General features: G+C 51.4%; 1 pseudogene; it reads right to left on the bottom strand.

Moving 5' to 3' along the window:
- Positions 1-1,289, bottom strand: part of LOC148594881 (ATPase family AAA domain-containing protein 2-like) — a 68,962-nt pseudogene extending 67,673 nt beyond the window's left edge.
- Positions 1,290-14,645: the final 13,356 nt, after the last annotated feature.

Genomic DNA, 14,645 nt, shown 5'->3' with positions numbered 1-14,645 from the left:
TCCCAGGCACCACAGGGGACCACAGCAGAAGGGAGTCAAACAAGAGCCAACTTCTGGGGCTCCAAGTTTTATAATACTAGTTTGTTCTTCAATTAGAGTTGTTTAGTATACTCCCTTTTTAAAGCACCATACATGAGGTCTTCAATAATGCCAAGGCTTTTGCTTACATTTTGAACCTGCACATACTCAAGATTTTATACATTTTAAATAAATTATTTTTACTACTAAAAAAAAAAGTGCTCAAATGTTTGAAGCACAAACAAATATATTGATGCCTCAGTGTAACATCCTCCTCAGAACAGCTGAATTAGCGTTGTGTAAAGGTGTGTTACCTTTGAGGCTGAATTTGGAGTTTCTCAAAGACTTTCGGGTAAAGCATTGGAAAAATCACCATCTGTTTTAACGCTGCAATGCGATCGGAAAGACCATCCACACCATCAAATCAGACCTAAAGATCAATTCAACAGAATAATTTCACACATTAAAGAAAGCTGCAGCTTACAAAAGGTTCCATCAGAAAAATCCTGGAAAAATCCCTCTAATACAACAACTTAAATCACTTACCGCACTATCTATCTGCATTGCACTGGTGTCAGCCACAGTTGCGCTCATGTTCACTCGATCCTTGTGGATCTCCTTCAAGTTGTCTTTCCGAAAGTTAATGGGAAGACGCACAGTTTGCGTCTGTATCCATTGGGCCCTCCGTTGCCAAGGTGGCACGGAACATCCCATTGAGAAGAGCCCTGCCAGGGAAGAACTTTAACCATTTTGAGCTATCCAAATGACTGACGTAATTAAGTACAAAGTAAAGATGATCTCTAAACACTGCTTTGTTTTAAAAGCACCCCAGGTGGTAACTCTACACATTTCCCTGGAGTGTGTCACAGGTCTCCCTTGCAGGCGGCCCTGTCCCAGGGTCCTCCAGCTGGAGGGGAAGGGCGAGGGGCTGCCCTGGGGTAGCCCCGGCCTCTTCACGCGCTCCAGGCCACCCTCCCACAGCCACCCACGCCCTCCCTCCTCGCTCACCCTCTGCTCCTCCACTCTCAGCACCGGCTCCTCTGCTGCAGCTGCGTCCCCGTCGTCATCCGAGGTGGCGGTGGGCCCGAGCAGGCCCAGGCTTGAGGGCCACCACACAGCTGGGTAAACAGGTCTCTGCTGTCGCTGCCTGGTGTGCTGCAGGACGGCGGCACCGTCATGGCACAGGGCAACACGCGGCAACACTTCAAATTCTGGTGCCACATTCCCCACACTGCCGCTGCCATGGCCCTCCCCGAGGATCCCTCCACCATGCCCCACTCTGCTCCACTGATGTCCGTGAAGCCTCCTGCCCACCCAATCCCGGCCGCTGCCTGCCCTGCCGCCAACCCACACGGCTCCCTGCCTGCCCCCGCTGAGTGCTGCCGGTCACCTCCCCCGCCACGCTCTCTATTCCCTGTGGCCACTAATCCTAGCCCAGCAGGCAGAGGAACACAGCGCACCACAACACTCACAACTTTTGGCTCCTCAAAAATTGGAGCTGCGTGTTTTGCTGGCGCCTGATTGGCTCAGGGGGGTGCACTGGCCCCGCCCCTCACCCTTTTTTGGTGGGAGGCGGTGCTCTCCCAGCACCACCCCTTAAAGGCACTGGTCCCGCCCTCGGTGTCCTGAGTTCTTTGCAGCTCCCTGGAAAAGCTGTGGGATGGCTGCAGCTTCCCAGTGTGGAGAGCTCCAGCCTTAAGCGTCCACGGAGATGAGTTATAAATGGGATGGACCAGCACTATGCGACCTGCCCCATGCCCATAAACAGTGCTCTTCCACACCGCCAATGCAAAAGTTGTCTGTAGTGGGGAAAACACCATTCGCTTTCCTCTCTCTATAAAAAAAAAAACAAAAAGGACATAAGGAAAGTATTCAACATCAAAACACATCAGTCGATGGGCTGAGCCGCCTTCCCTCCCCTCAGGTCAGGACGCTGCCTGAGGAGACTAAGGAGTGAAGAGGGAAAATTCCATCGTAACTCTTGGGTCAATCAATGCGCTGATCCCCTTTTCCTCCCCACGGGTTGGGACACTGCCTGAGGAGACTCGAGACTGAGAGCCCTCTCCCATCTTCTGGGGTGAGTGATGATTGCACATTTGTACATCAAAGCTAGTTAAAAACCCCACTCTGTAGTAGAGAATTTCCTGTACATCCGAAAACTGCTTTGTAAATGTTGCATTTGAATAAATCATACTGTTTGTGAACTCGCCTACTTGTTTGGGGGGAGGCGTTCGGTCCACAGACTGTTTGTGAATCTGATACTGATTTGATAGCTCCTTCCCCCCGCCACCACCACTACGGCTTTCAAACTGCAACATTTCATACTCTGGGCATCCAGATGCCCCTCCAGAAGCATCTGTCATCAGCATGGTCTCCTCTGGGACAGCCCCAGGTAGACACTTCAGAAAATATAGCCCATCTCCACTGGTCACTGAGAGATGAACCATGAATTCAGTCTAATCCCGAATCATCCAGAGACTCTGAGTTCCTCTCTGGAATCCATCAATCTTACAAGCAGAAGAGCAGGCCCTTTTGCAGTTACACCCGCTTTGGACATATTTTTGTTTCTATCCTATGAAGAAATGCCTGGTTTCAGGCATATCGCAGAGGAGATACACTTTTATGATAGGAAATGTTAGTCTGGAGGAAAGGGCTGACAGAAGGGTACCCAGTGCCTGGTCCTTCCTGTGCTTCCAGGACACATGCACATGGAAACACAACCCTATCATCACCAGGTTATGAGAACTCCTTGGCCAAATCCACACAAGGGAGCATAGAAACACAACATGGAAATGAAGAGAACAACTCTAAAAAGAGAAAGTCCTGCTCTGCTGGGATATGTCTCCAAAAAGTAGCAGTCCCCTTGGGAAGGCTGCAGTGATGAAATGCCTGCTGGGGGAATGTGGGGGTGATACTGTCAAGCAGAGAGTCTGTCCCCACAAGCTGCTGCCTGAGCCCACTCCCTGCCACTGTCCTTCCGCTTGCAATGTTACAACACTGGAGACAGAAGGGAACAGCCCACAGTGACATCTGGCTGTCACCATCGCAGAAGAGGGGGTTGAGATGACACCCTGACGGTGCCTGGGGCAGCTGAGCTCTCCTAATGGACATGGTCTCACCCCATTTGTACCCATCTGAGCCTAACTATGTCCCGCTGAGCTCCCTTGGTGCCGGTTCTGGAAGAGGCACTGCACAAGGAAACTCTCCTCATTGCACTAGGAGCATGTGAGGGAGCTCGAGTAGTGGGCTCTGAGGTACCCTCTCTCTGCTAGAGAAGGGGGAAGAAGCTTGGCTTCCTGCTTCAACAGAGGATGTGGTCTAATTCAAATGAGAGGTTCCTGAGAAGACATGCAATGAAGTGGGTATACTTATTTATTTACTTATTATATTTGTCTGAGATGGATGTACAAGAAAAAAGTAACAAAGAAATAAATGCATAACACACATCCTTATGTCAGGTATTCTGGTGAGCGAATGAGCATGGGTCAGTTATTGGCAATGACTCATATTGATCGAATCATCTTTTTCAAGGCATCCCTGAGCTCCTTGTTCCTCATACTGTAGATGAGGGGGTTCACTGCTGGAGGCATCACTGAGTACAGAATGGCCAGCATGAGATCCAGAGCTGGGGATGAGAGGGAGGGGGGCTTCATGCAGGCTACCATGGCAGTGCTGACAAATAGGAAGACCACGACCAGGTGTGGGATGCACATGGAAAAAGCTTTGTGCTGGCCCTGCTCAGAGGGGATCCTCAGCATAGCTCTGAAGATCTGCACGTAGGACAGCACAATGAAAATGAAATACCCAAATACTAAACAGGCACCACCCCAAGTAGCCCAACTTCCCTGAGGTAGCAGTGTGAGGTAGCAGATATCAGCTCGAGGTGTTTTAGCTCCATACAATTTACGACTTCTTGGCTTTGGCATCCTATCTCTGGGAAGATCAGCTTAAGACCCAAATAATGCTCAGCAGTGCCTACTGAGCAGCGCTTATACTTAAGTTCGGTAAAGAGGAGCACCAGAGCACATGGCACGTATGAAAGTGGGCAGACTCTTCAGAAACTGGCACGTAAAAGGACTGCGTATTCCCCTGCCCACACACACACATTCCTTCAAGAGATCATCACCTACACTGAGGTGGAGCCAACAAAACCTAGCTGCACTGGTGGTGGTGGTAACTAATCTTGCTGCATCTCTCCCGATGGCTTGTTTATCTTTCTTTTTCCCTTCTTCTTCTCTCTGTCCTACTGCAGTTATGAGAATAAAGTTTACAAGGTTGTATGGCATTTGACCCCGTTTGTGTCTTAATCTCGCTCTTGGGATCATATCGAAATCTCCCCCGACAGTGGATTGGGACACTTAGGTGCCTGCCATGCAGGGCTGCGCACGTCACTTTCCTGTGATTTACGCTCTAGTATAGCCTGTGATTGTACCTGGAGAGACAGGTCACCCTCCTCATGGTGGGATCCTCTGTCTGCTCAGCTGCATGGGCCTGTAGGCTCCATGGAAATAAGTGACCAAGAGCGGCTCAGGTGCTCTAAATGCACGTGTGTGGTTCTATTTCAGGTGGCCAAGGATACCCTCCTTGCTCCTATGGCCACCAGCTGATGCTTGGGAAAGACGTGCATCTCTCAGGCTTGTTCCAAGAGAACTTGCAGAGCCTTGCATGTGCATTATAACGTGTCATTATCCAAGCAGCCGACTCCTACCTTCTATCTCTGCTGATTAGGGTCAAGGGTTTGAACAAGGGACATCCATGCAGATACCTCTTTCGCACTCACCTACACTTAGGCAAAAGGAATCCCATGTCCTGTGGTGTGCATAGGAGGGACATGAATGCCCCTCCAGCTTGAAAGCTTCTGGAGTGTCATGGCTCCTGTCTGCAACCCACGTGGTCAGTCCTTCTCTGCAGGACTTGATTTGGCCTCAAAAGAGAGTGTGTGCAGACAGAAGATGAGCCATGGCAGAGCGTTCTACAGAGGTTCTACACCAGGGTAGAACCTGGGTCAGATGGGCTGAGACATGAAGCTCAAGCTGCTCCTCTCTGCCTTCAGGCAGCAGGTGGCACACCTGGGGGGCCTCCTGAGGGTGACACAAGAGAGGGAACACTGGGAGAGGCAGAGCTTAGAACCTACCATCTGCTTTGGGTCTGGGAAACCTGGCAGGTGGTGCCACTGGCTGCAGCCCCTGAGAGACCCCTCCAGCCCCACTAACAGCACTGAGTCCCTCTCCACAATGACAGGAGCTTCTGGAGTGTTCTGGCTCCCGTCTGCACCACATTGCTGCCCTGGCCCAGCTCTTCTGCCCTGCACACAGTCCCTGTGCAGGAACCGCCCAGCACCCGGTGTGAGGAGGGGCAGGGAAACATCTGCTCAGCAGGGTTCCCATGAGAGCCCTCAGTGCCCCTTCCCCTAGCACTGCCTGCCCAGTAGCCTCCCACCAGGCCCCAGCCGCTGTGCACTCCTGCTGCTGTCCCCCTGGGTTTGGCAGAAGGCTGTGCTGATGGCTCTGCTGGGCTCCAGGCCCACAGAGAGTCCAGGCAGGGTGGCCATTCCCCCCACACAGGTGCTGCGCCCAGCAGGCACATGGAGCTGGGCACATCCAAACAGGAGCCCTCCCGGAACCATGGGGAATGAGCAGTGCTGGGAATGCTGCTGCGAGGTGCTGGGGCAGGGGCTGGGAGGAGTTCCTGAGGCCGGTTTCATCCCTCTCTTCCTTCCAAAACAATAGAAATGTAGTCTGGGCTTGATCTTTCTTCTGACTGACCCTACTTGAAGGTCCCCGTGGCAGGAGGATGGTCTGTTGGCCCAGTAGACAGCTCCAGCATAATCTCTGAATGCTCCCTGCCAGCCCTGCAGAGGAGCCAGGAGAGGGCTCGTCCTCCCAGGGCTCACAGCTGCACACACAGCCCTCCATCTCGGCATGGACCTTCTTGGAATGCGACCTCTGGAGCAATGGGCAGCAGGCAGAGTGAAGGAGATTGTCTCAAGGATGTGTGCTGGGGGCAGGTCGTCAGAGACATCAGCAAAGTTATGTGTCTCCTGGGTCCTTCAGTGCAAGTCCCTGAAAGGGGTCTCAGCCTTATATTTGGTGCCACCTTTCAGGAGGATTGATGCCCCTATGAACTGGGAGGATGGGCAGCATTGATCCTTCTTTATCTGCTTCCCAGGCCTGGTGGTGATGCAGCACAGCAGGGTTGTTTGGCTCTGCACCAGGAGTTTGCTGTAGTGCACCCACACCCTGAATATTGTCTTGGAGTCAATGTCAGCATTTTTCTCTCCAAGACCCCTTCACATCCAGTTCCACTTCCTTCTCATCTCAACAATCACTCCTCTCATACTGTTGCCTGTTCCCACCATGCCCTCCCCTCCCCCCCTCACAAGACCCTGGGCTCACAGCTTCGCAGATCAAGTGGTCAGTTGAGCACACAGGGACCAGGAGGTGTCTCCACTGTTGGTGTTCTGCTCAGGTGGGAAGCAGACTCAGCTGAATGAGGTTTGGGGCCTCGAATGCCCCCAGAAGTCTGCAGATGTGTCAGGTGCCGGGAGGAACTATGGACATTTCTGAGGGCGCTAGTTGTGTCCAGGTGCACCTTTAAATCCTGCCCCTGGGATTTCTGAGACTGTGACTCTCCAGTCTCCCTTCCCTTCCCCAAGCCAGCTGGATCCTCACTGCTTCTCCTGATATTGCAGAGCTCTGCCTTGCCTGCAGATACCTGGGTTTAGTGCTTTACCTTTAGGTGCCTCTACCTTGGAGAACCTCTCCCCTTGTGAGGCTCCACTTCCTGCTCTCCTGGCATCTCCAGCTTCCCTTACAGAAAGACAGGAATCTGATACTGTGCTTTAACATGTGGCACAGCTCTGGCCATGTAAATGCAGCACCATTCAACCTCTACACTCTTCCTGGACACTGAAAAGTGCTTCCCCTATCCACCCCTTGATCACTGGTGCAGGTCTCTCAGGAACTGCATCAGAGCAAGTGGGCCCTGGCACATGCCTTGCACCTCCTCATTCTTTTCAATTGTCCCCAAGTGTTTGTGTGGGAGCAACAGACTCCCATCCTCCACCTCCAGTGATTGGAATTGCAGCTTAGAAAAGGGGGTCTCTTGCAGACATCTATGTTGTGCTCACTTCAGTTTTGGCAAGGGGAATGCAACAACATGTCTGTGAAGTTCATAGGAGTTTTCTGAATCCCACTCCACACAAGGGGCTCCTAGATCAGCACGAGATGTCCAGACTGACTCACCTGAGTCAATCCCTGAACCATGTGTCAAGGAGCTCCCTTTTTGTCTCATCTAGGTGTCCTGCCTAGTTAAGAGATGAGAATCGGGGCTTCCACAGGAGCACATTTCCATCTCTCATAGGTAGTGATCCTCTGATGAAAGAACTTGCAATGTTGGAAATAGTTGCTCTCCATTCAATGGGAAAAGACAGCAGGTGATGACTTCAGTCTATTCCAGTGAACATTTCCCAAGAGAAGGGCACACAAGGGACAAAGAAATTGGTGAGTTCAGTTGGGCCTCTGCTCCTGGGCAGGGCCAGGCTCCTGGGACGGAGGCAGCTCGTGGCAGCCTGGCAGGACTCCCCAGAGACAGCTGTGTGCAGGAGCAGCTCCTGTGCCAAGAACAGCAGGGCTGCGGGCACTGCCTGCTGCTGCAGATAGGAGAGGAGAGAAGGCAGTGAGAGGTGAACGGCAATGTGGAGTGGGAGGATGGGGAGATCTTCACAGCTGTTGACACGGTGAGTTTTTGCTTACAGGCCAATGCTACAGAGCTTCTTGAGGGGGCCTCAAGAACTTCTCCTACCTGGCAGCATTTTTCACTTCTTTTTGCTGGCTTTTGCATTGCAGAGGAAGAGGAGCTACTTCAGAGCAGGGATTCTCTAGCATACTACCTATGAGCAGGGCACCCTGCTGCCTTCACCAACAGAAACAGCAGTGATGTGAAGCTGGGGTGTGCAGACAGGGTGAGCGGTCTGCACTTCAGAGCAGGGTCCCTGCATCCAAAGGTGCTGTGTGTCCGCAGCAGTGACTGTATCGCCTGTGAAGGTCAGCTCTCAGCCTGCCCAGTGAGCTGCTCACAGGACTGAGGGGAGAAGTTCTGGGTAGGAGGATTATTCTCTACCAGGACAGGTTCCTTCTCCTGCTGGCAGGGTGCTGTGGGGATCAGGTCTGCTCACAGGTCTTGCCGTGAGCACATTTCAGAGGGCACTTTTCAAAAGGAAAGGCAAGGCAGGCATTTCCTGAAAGAGAAGCTAGTGAGATGATGCTTAGAATTTCCTTCCACTTGATAAGAAAAAAATGGAAATGTAACTTTCAGATTTGGATAAGAGACTGAGGCTCATTAAGAGTTTCAAGCAGCAGCCAGTGAATCTGCTTTGAACTTCTGAATGTCCCCCCACCCCTCCCTTAGTCCATAGACAGCACCAGCTTCTCTTGGGCTGCTGCATCAGGGCTTATCTGAGCTGCTACTTAGCACCTGCAAATATGGGGGTGCTCTGGACACTCCGCTGCTCCTGGGAGGTTTCTGCAGGGAGAACTGAGCTCACTTGTGAGCATCATTGTCCTTCATCTGAATGAGGTGCACGTGCAGGACAGTGAGGGGCAAGGCTCAGTGATGAAGCAGGTCCCATGACAAAGTCATTAAAAATCTTTCTTTCTTTCTTTCTTTCTTTCTTTCTTTCTTTCTTTCTTTCTTTCTTTCTTTCTTTCTTTCTTTCTTTCTTTCTTTCTTTCTTTCTTTCTTTCTTTCTTTCTTTCTCTCTTTCTCTCTTTCTCTCTTTCTCTCTTTCTTTCTTTCTTTCTTTCTTTCTTTCTTTCTTTCTTTCTTTCTTTCTTTCTTTCTTTCTTTCTTTCTTTCTTTCTTTCTTTCTTTCTTTCTTTTTTTTTTTTTTCTCCCTGTTGGGTAGCACAACTGTTCATGCTGAGACTGACTGAAATGCCAAAGATTTCTGTTCTATCAAAGAATGCTCCCACAGTGAGGAGGCACCATTATGTGTTTGTGAGCAGCATCATATACATACTCACATTAATGTATCAATAGACTCTTCCACAGATCCTTTTGCAGAAATGACTTGATTTCCAAAAGTTGAGGAACCCTGCCACAGAAGGGATGGACATTGTCTCCTGCAGATTGTGAGCATTAAAGCTGCTCCTTCTCTCTACTTTTCATGGAATAAGGGTGCAGATTGTAAAGTGGCATGAGGACAAGGACATGTAAAAGGGTAAGGTCAATCCTTGTTTGCATTTGACTGTTTTTCTCCCTTGCTGCAGTAGGTTCTGGTGTGACAGATTCAGATACAACTACCTCTGTTGAGGAGGGCAAGACTGATGGGGGTGAATCCCTCATAGAGCTCTTCTCCTTCACACTCAACTGGTGTGAGGGCTGTATTCAGCTCTCATGCTGGTGAATGGAGAATATTCCCACTGGGTCTCTGGACCAAGTCCCTTCCAAGCAATGCAAGATGCCATTCCCAGGCATCTCCACAAATATCAGTCAAAGACTAGTTTGACGCATCCATTTAGACCTGCAGCACAGCAGAAACAACTCTTTTGGACCTGCTCCCTGCTGCATGTGACACACTCAGTCAATTCAAGGAGGAGCACCTGAAAGGGACCTGAAATAAGGGAGAGAGAAAATGTGGGGAATTCCCTTAGACACTGAAATGTTTGGCTCAGGCAAGCCTACTCTAACTTTTGTCTTTTTCTTCTTCCTTGGACAGGACTCGTGTGCCCCAAAGGAATTAATGTCCAACAGCACCAGTTCCCTCAATGAGTTCCTCCTCTTGGCATTTGCAGACAGGCGGGAGCTGCAGCTCTTGCACTTCTTGCTCTTCCTGGGCATCTACCTGGCTGCCCTCCTGGCCAACGGCCTCATCATCACAGCCATAGCCTGTGACCACCATCTCCACACCCCCATGTACTTTTTCCTCCTCAACCTCTCCCTCCTCGACTTTGGCTCCATCTCCACCACTGTCCCCAAATCCTTGGCCAATTCCCTGTTGAACAACAGGACCATTTCCTACTCAGGATGTGCTGTCCAGATCTTCCTGGTAACATTCTTGTTTTCAGCAGAGTATTCTCTCCTCACAGTTATGGCCTATGACCGCTACAATGCCATCTGCAGACCCTTGTATTACAAGACCATCATGAGCAGCAGAGCTTGTGTTAAAATGGCAGCAGCTGCCTGGACCAGTGGCTTTTTCAATGCTGTCCTGCACACTGGGAACACATTTTCCATTCCGCTCTGTCAAGGCAATGAGGTGGAGCAGTTCTTCTGTGAGATTCCCCAGATACTCAAGCTCTCCTGCTCAGACTCCTACCTCAGGGAAATTGGGCTTCTTGGGATTGGTCTTTGTTTATTCCTTGCATGTTTCCTTTTCATTGTGGTGTCCTACGTGCAGATCTTCAGAGCTGTGTTGAGGATCCCCTCTGAGCAGGGCCAGCACAAAGCCTTTTCCATGTGCCTTCCACACATGGCTGTGGTCTCCCTCTGTGTCAGCACTGCAGCATTTGTCTACCTGAAGCCCCCGTCCAACTCCTCCCCAGCTCTGGATCTAGTGCTCTCCATTCTATATGCAGTGGTGCCTCCAACAGTCAACCCCCTCTTCTACAGCATGAGGAACAAGGATCTCAAGAATGCACTGAAAAAACTGCTCAGTCAGTGTTAGAAATAAGCTCACCGTCCTTCCTAAGAAGTGATTTCTAAAGCATCTCAGATAATTCTTTGCTTTGGACATTCTCTCTGTCTTTATCATGATTTTTTTTACATAAGTTTTTGAATGCATCCTACTTTGCCAGAGGCATGAACCCAGTCTAATTGCCATACCTGCTCTAAATATGTCTCTGTGTCCCTTGGCTTCACTCAAATAAAAGTGGATTTCCTCAGTGCAGTGCTTGAAGGTTGGCCTCTCCTTCCAAAGCTGAAATCCATCATGTGCTCAAGGACTTTCACCATCACAGAGTCTGTTTCTCTTCTGTGTCTCTGTAGGGACTCCAGGCAATTGTCTCATAGATGATGTGTTCGGGAATGAGAGTTGGATTCATTTCTCACCTGTGGGTACTCAGAGCTCCTGCAGATGGTGAATGATCAAGCCATATCACCCATATGACAGAGTTGAGATGCATATGGAGACTCCAGGAGAGCACAGGGCATCTCCAAGGGCACTGTGTTCCTAGGAGTGAATGGAGCTTCAGTAACTCAAGGAGAGCCACCCAAAGAGGAAGGGCAAAAGTTGTGAATGTCCAGGCTAGTGAGAGCTCTGCACTCCCACCAGAGGCAGTGGGGATCCAGGAGGCCCAGGGAAGGGAGTGTGGAGACTCACTGAGGTCACCTTCAGTGTCAGTGTTTGGTTTCTTGGGCAGTTCCTTCCTGCTGGCCTTGGTGCCTGTAGCCAGAGGACCAGCCAGCCCTGCCCAGCTCCTGTCTTCCAGCTCAGACGCTGGGGATGGCTCTGCACCAACCCCAACGTGGTACAAGGCTGGGGCCCAGCAGAGTTTGTGGGGGGACAGGGCAGTGAGGGCTGTCATGGGGACCATGTCAGAGGGACATTTCCCCAGGGCTGAGCACCCTGCCCTGGGTGCTGTCTGCACAGTGGAGCCAGGGACCCGTGCGTGGGTGTGGGGATGGGCAGAGGTGGAAGCTCCCATGTTCTCCTTGGGAGAAGGAAAACTGCCAAGAGCTCTCCCAGCCCAGCCTCACCAGCACCAGTGATGGCCAGCGCTGCTGCTGCACCCAGTTTCTCCGTGCTCAACTCAACCACGTCCCCAAGCTGCTCCCTACAGCTGGCTGCAGGGGCACCCATGGGTCCTGGCTGTTTCTGCTCCTCACAAGCCACTTTTTCAAGGCAATGTTGGAAGAACAGGCCTGGTGCCATCCTCTTGGCCCTGCACTCCCTGTGGCTGTGACAAGTGAGCAGTCCCCTGCAGAGAATGGTTCCTGGGACAGGCACTTGGGAACAAGCAGCTGGTAGTGATGATGGGAGCCCACTCAGGACACGCTCTCTGGGTGAATAAAGAAGCCCCAAGCTCCCTCAGCCTACTGGGGAGGAGCTGGTCACTCGAAGGCCTTCAGGGAGGCGGGACCTCATTGCTCCTGTGTTTTGCAAGGTGAAGGTGCTGATGTGTGCTGGGGACCAGGACACTGCTGCCTCCTAGGCCCTCTGCCAGCTCCTGGGAGGTCATTGCAGGAGCCAGCCAATCCTAGAGAACAAATATGCCCTCAACCTGGGACCCAGTGCGAGGAGCGTGTGTGCACATGGGGTGCCCTTTGCTCGCATTGCTTGAAGGAGACTGTACCCACCTCTTCACCCTGCCTGTGTGGTTGGTACCTCCCACTGTTGTCTCACCCTTGGCACCTACAAGCTGGTACCAAAGCCCTAGCCCTCATGTTGAAAGAGCTACACACATCTGGAGCCTGGAAGGAGTATCCAATAGCCCAGAGGGCTGCGTTGCTATCCAGAGGGACCTGGGACACCAGCTCACACCAGTGCACAGCAGTACATACAGGTAAAACCCAGTGCACACCAGCACACACCAGTAGATACCACCACAAACCAGTGAACTCGAGCAGACACCAGTACAGACCAGTGAACACCAGCACACACCAATACAGACCAGTACCTCCCAGTACAGACCACAACACATGTGTACACACCAGCACATGCCAGTACACACCACGACAGACCAGTGCACACCAGCACACATCAGCATATCAGGGCGTTCAGTGTGCGTATACTGGTGTGAGCTGGCATGCACTGGTATGTACTGGTCTGTGTTTGTGTGCACCAGTGTGCACTGGTGTCTGCTGGTGCGGACTGGTTTGTCCCTGTGTGCGCTGGTATGTGCTGGTGTGTATTGGCAAGAATTGGTGTGTTCTGCTGTATGCTGGTTTATACTAGTCTCTACTGGTATGTGCTGGTGTGATGTGGTGTGTACAGGTTATGTCCTGGTGAACACAGGTGTGTATTGCTGTGTGGTGGTCTGTAAAGGTGTGCACTGGTGTGTACTGGTCTGTACTGATGTGTAATGGCGTGTAATGGTGTGCGCTGATGTGCAATCATGTGCGTTGGTGAGCATGGATGTACATAGCAGCACACACACTGGTGTGTGCTGGTGTGTACTGCTTTGTGATGGTGTGCAGTGGAGTGTCCTGGTGTGTGCTGGTGTGTACAAGCATGTACTGGTGTGTGCTAGTTTGTGCTGGTATGTAATGTTTGTGCTGGCCTGTACTGGGGACAGTGCTGGGCAGGACAGTGAGCCACCGGAGGGACATGCTGCACATGCAGTACACAAGGAGCACTGGTGTGTGCTGGTGTACACACGTGTGCTGCTGTATACAGGTTTGTGCTGGTTTGCACTGGTATGCACTGGTGTGTACTGGTGTGCAATTTCGTGTACTGGAGTTTGCTGATGTGTACTGCTATGTACAGCTGGTGTGAGCTGGTGTTCCCTGCTCTGCACTGCTGTGTAATTCTCGTAGTGTGCTGTGTTGTTCAGTGATGTGTACTGCTTTGTACCAGCGTGCGCTGGTGTGTACTAGTGTGTGCTGGAGTCTACTGGTGCTTAGTGGTATGAACTGATGTGTAATGATATGTACTGGTGTGCACTGTTGTGTACTGGTATATTCTGGTGTGCACTGTTGAGCACTGGTGTCTAATGGTCTTTACTGGTGCTGGTGTGTTCTGGTGTGTTTTGGTGTGCACTGGTCTGTACTTTTGTGCATGGGTGTGCACTGGACTGCTAGCATGCACTGGTGAGCACTGGTGTGTTATGGTCTGTACTGGCGTGCCTGTCCGTACTGGTGTGTGCTGTGTATACTGGTGTGTCCTGGTGCTCACTGGTGTGTGCTGGGGTGCACTGATGTGCACTGGTTTATACTGGTGTGCATGCTGGTATGTACTCTTGTGCACTGGTACGTTCTAGTGTGTAGTGGTGTGTGCTGGTGTGTACTGGTTTGAGCTGGTGTGCAGTGGTGTTCACTGGTGCGTGCTAGTGTGTCTTGGAATGTACCAGTGTGCACTGGCGTGTACTGCAGCGTGCTGGTGTGCACGGTGTGTGCTGTGCGCTGCTGTATGCTGGTGTGGGCTGGTGTCCACTCGTGTTTGCTGGCATGCATAGGCGTGTACAAGGATCTCTCCCAGTCTGCACTGGTATGTGCTTGTGTCCTGGGATCTACTGGTGTGTGCTTGTGTGCACTGTTATGCATTAGTGTGTGCTGCAGCACTGGTTTGTGCTTGTGTGTGGTGGTGTGTACTGCTTTCCAGTGGTGTGTGCCCATGTGTAGTGGTGTGCACTGGTGTGTGTACTGGTTCCAATGATGTTCAGCTTGTTCATCAATGACTTTGATGAGGGGACAGAGGGCACCTCCAGCAAGTTTGCAGATGATACCAAACTGGGTGGAGTGGTCAACACTCCAGAGGGCTGTGTTGCCCTTCGGAGGGACCTAGACATGTTGGAGAGCTGGGCAGAGAGAAAGCTCATGAGGTTCAACAAGGGCAAGTGCAGGGTCCTGCACCTGGGGAGGAATAACCCCAGGCACCTGTACAGATTAGGGGTTGACCTGCTGGAAAGCAGCTCCGTGGAGAGGCATTTGGGAGTCCTGGTTGACAACAAATTAGCCATGAGGCAGCA

Source organism: Tinamus guttatus, unplaced genomic scaffold (genome assembly GCF_059628265.1).
Source record: "Tinamus guttatus ecotype Peru unplaced genomic scaffold, ASM5962826v1 Tinamus_guttatus_pri_ptg000190l, whole genome shotgun sequence".
NCBI classification, from domain to species: Eukaryota; Metazoa; Chordata; class Aves; order Tinamiformes; family Tinamidae; genus Tinamus; species Tinamus guttatus.
Note: the sequence above shows the minus strand (reverse complement) of the source record. Positions and strands in the feature narration are given on the sequence as shown.